Source organism: Dioscorea cayenensis, chromosome 6, assembly GCF_009730915.1.
Source record: "Dioscorea cayenensis subsp. rotundata cultivar TDr96_F1 chromosome 6, TDr96_F1_v2_PseudoChromosome.rev07_lg8_w22 25.fasta, whole genome shotgun sequence".
Taxonomy (NCBI): Eukaryota; Viridiplantae; Streptophyta; class Magnoliopsida; order Dioscoreales; family Dioscoreaceae; genus Dioscorea; species Dioscorea cayenensis.
This window is the reverse complement of record NC_052476.1, coordinates 16,561,180-16,565,152: the sequence shown is the minus strand read 5'-3', so window position 1 is coordinate 16,565,152 and position 3,973 is coordinate 16,561,180. Positions and strand designations below refer to the sequence as shown.

The following is a 3,973-nucleotide window of genomic DNA, read 5'->3' as shown; positions in this document are numbered from 1 at the left end:
GCTTGGAGGCAAGGGCCAGTTATTCTTGGATTACCTCGACTCATTAGACTCGGTTTAGAAGCATTTAGTGAATCATGAGGTTCATGTTTGATCCTAGGGGGAGCATTGTCCGGGTACCTCATCTTTATTGATTGAGATCTCCTTTACTTGTTTTCTTGCTCGTTTGCTTGCTTATTAATTCTCTTGCAATTAGTTCATTTCATCACATCTATTGATTTCGACTAGATAGCTAAGAAGTGGCTAATACTAAAACTTCCGTTCCATGTGGATTCGACTACCCACTCACCGGGGTAATTATTACTTTGATACCCATGCATTTGCGGTTTACACGCATATTTGGACGTGTCAAGAAACAATATAGTAGTGCTCTCAGATAAATGGATGATATGAGAGTGAAGAGAAACGATAATCCTTTTAAAATGACTCGCTGCCTCTTGGCATTCTGTACATTCGCACGGGCATGCGGAAATTACCCACACCCGTGCGTCTCCACAGGAAAGCCTCCCAGGGGCAGATGCACGCCCCTATAAGCTCTCGGGAAAGCACACATTGTCTCTGAATGCAAATACATGGGCATGTGGGAAATACCCACGCCCATGTGCCAGACCCATAGGGTTAGCCGCACATCCCTGTGGCATCTCTGGACATCCAAGAAAATTTGCTAAGTGTTCCGCACGCCCGTGCGGAAATTTTGCACGGGAGTGGACATTCATAGGCCCAACTTACAGGGGTAAACCCATGCTCCTGTGACTTCTCGGGATGGAGAGAGCTCCTCTACAGAGATTTGCACGGGCGTGCGGAACTTACCCACGTCGGTGCAATTTTCACAAGATCGCCCAAAGAGGTGAGTCCATGCCCCTGTGTGCTTTCGGGATAATCTGCCAATCTCTGCAGGAATTCACACGCCCATGCAGAAATTACCCACGGGCATGCGAGAATCGCATGGTCATTCAGAGGGGAGAGTCAACGCCCCTGTGCCTTCTCTGGATGAGCCCGCAATGCAAATTCACGGGCGTAAAGAAATTTCACTCGCCCATGCATTTTCTCTGGATGCCTTAGAAAATTTTGCATGCTCTACAGAAAATTTTTGAACATGTTTACACACTCAGAGCCTGCCCTAATATGCAAATTTTACCAGTGAAAACCATGAGAAATAGCTCAAACGACCCAACTTCGCCAAATCCACATGAAAACACAGGATGACAATTCAAAACCCACAATAAAATCGCAACACAAGTATATAAAAATCAAGATACCAACACTCAATACTTTATTCATGCACACACTAAACTACTAAACTACAGAAACAGTAAACACTTGGGTTGTGTCCCAAGAAGCACTTGTTTAATGTCACTTAGCTCGATGTACCTTGTCTTACCTCATGTGGGCTAATAGATAAAAGCTGCCCTCTTACCCATGGCTTGGAGGTATGATGATCTGATAAGTGCTTGTGCGATACGAATGCGAAGCATTCATTCCTTATGTTGACCATTACTTTTCTCGGGTTTTTACACTAATATGTTTGTTTTTATGTTACTTTTATGCGGGTAGGGTTGTGAGGCCGTTTATGAAGGAAAGAAGCCAATGTGGATTACAATGCACCGATTTTGGAGGAAATCTTGCTAAGGTTCAAACGCAAAGACATAGGTCGATGTGAAATGCTAGAGTGTGTGCCAACCTCCTTGTATTCGAGTTTGGCACATCCATTTGGAGGGGCACAAAGGCAGTTACACTCGATTATTCTGACTTATGCACATAGAACAAGAGCTCCACCAACTTGCTTATCATTGAAGAAGCAAGTGATCCACGACGTGAACGTGTGCCCGTTTGCGTTACTCTGATGAAAGTATGGATTCAGGAAGCTATTCAAGCCGGATACTGTAGCAGGCCACTATAGCAACACTGTAGCAAGTACTGTAGCAGCACTGTTTACAGCCGGTCGAGAGAACCGGAGTTCAGAGAATCCACACGGGCGTGTGGAAATTATCCGCGCCCGTGTGGAAATTCTGCACGGGCGTGTGAAGCATCCATGCCCGTGTAGTTGCCTGATTCCAGCCCAATTTAAAGCCGAATCAGCCCCGATTTTAGTATTTTTTTCTCCATCTTTAACCCAACTTGAGAGAGGGCTTCGGCTAGGGTTTTGAGGGGTATTGGCCAAGGTTTTGGAGAGGTTCTATGGCTTTGACATCGTCATTCCTTAGGAAGAAAGTTTGTAGGGGAGCTTCCATCGAGGCGTATCCTATACCGGACGAGGGAATCCTTGGATGACGAGTAGAAGACTTTCCACAAGACCATCGACACGACTATCGAGGGAGTTTATTTATGGATTCATTGCTTTTACATTCTATATCTTTGATTGTACTTAGCTCCATGGAGAGCTAAACCCCTAGTCAGTACTTGGGTATTGTGAACCCTATGATGTGTTGGTTTCATTGAATCTCTTTATTATGCTTTCAATTAATTGATGTTTATTGTAAGTTCCAACCTTGAATGCTTGATTGTATGAACATTTCCGCTAGAGTGACACTAGGGTTGAGAGTTCTCGTTGGTAACCTTGTGAGTGAGTGACACACCATGAGCGTTAGACACATCTAGGTTGGAGAGTGTTGAGAGGGTGAGTCGAGAGGTACAGGAGCATCCCCTTTCCCATCCGACGTGATTGATAAGTGCTTGTGCGATATGAATTATTGTTCACAGTCGGCTGAGAAATCAGAGAAATAGAGAATCCATACGAGCGTGTGGAAATTATCCACGCCCGTGTGGAAATTCTGCACGGGTGCGTGTACCGTCCACGCCCGTGGAGTTGCCCGATTCCAGCCCTATTTAAAGTCAGTTCAGCCCCGATTTTGGTATTCTTTTCTCCATCTTTTCCCCAACTTGCGAGAGGGCTTCGGCTAGGGTTTTGAGAGGTATTCGCCAAGGTTTTGGCGTCGTTGTCGGGGAGCTAGGCGTTTAGAGATACTTTGCACTTTGTTTTCTTAGCTATTTCACTACACATTCTATGTCATATCTTCTTATTCTATCATCATTCTGATTTTCTTTTTCTTTACTTTTGGTGCAGCTCCAGGTTATGACCCACTGGAATCCATCAATGTTGATTGAAGGAGACCCTGAGCTTGAACGTACACTTCGAAGGAAAGGGAAAGAACCTGTACAAGAACAGCCTAATCCAACTTATTTGGAAGTAGAAGGATCTGACAACATGGTAGAACAAAATGAGCAACAACGAACACTATCCGATTATGCCAGACCTTCAGTGTTGGGGACACAATCGAGTATTGTGCGTCCCACAATCACAGCTCAGAATTTCGAGCTAAAGCCGGCATTCATTCATATGTTGCAGTCAGTCCGCACAATTTAACCGTTTGGCCGATGAGGATCCAAACAGTCACATAGAGAGCTTCCTCGAGGTGTATGACATGCTAAAGATAAATGGTGTGATGGATGATGCCATCAAATTAAGAGCCTTCCCATTTTCCTTAAAGGGGAAAGCAAAGCAGTGGCTACACTCATTACCTAGGGCATCAATCACTACATGGGAACAGATGGTAGAAGCTTTTCTAGCCCGTTATTTCCCTCCCAAAAAATCAACAAAGCTTAGGAATAAGATCTCATCCTTTATCCAGTTGGAATTGGAGTCTCTATTTGAGACATGGAAAAGGTTCAAGGAACTCCTGCGCAAGTGTCCGCAACACGGATTCCCGGAGTGGATGATTGTTCAAACCTTCTACATTGGTTTGAACCCGAGTACAAGGCAACTCTTGGATGCGGCGGCAGGAGGTACCTTAGGTAGCAAGACCCCCGATGAGGCTCATCAATTGATTGAGGAAATGGGGTTAAATAGCTACCAGTGGAACGCTAGGGAAAAGAGAAATGTGGCCGGTCTCCATGAAATTGATGCGGTAACTTCATTGGCGGCCCAAGTGGAGAGTTTGAGTAAGAAGCTAGATCTTATAGCTTCGAATAGAGTTAT

General features: G+C 44.9%; 1 non-coding gene across 1 annotated transcript; it reads right to left on the bottom strand.

Moving 5' to 3' along the window:
* Positions 1-3,593: 3,593 nt before the first annotated feature.
* LOC120264043 lies at positions 3,594-3,700 on the bottom strand. The gene has a single exon (XR_005537225.1). It is a non-coding gene; the product is annotated as a small nucleolar RNA R71 (small nucleolar RNA).
* Between the last annotated feature and the right edge of the window lie 273 nt (positions 3,701-3,973).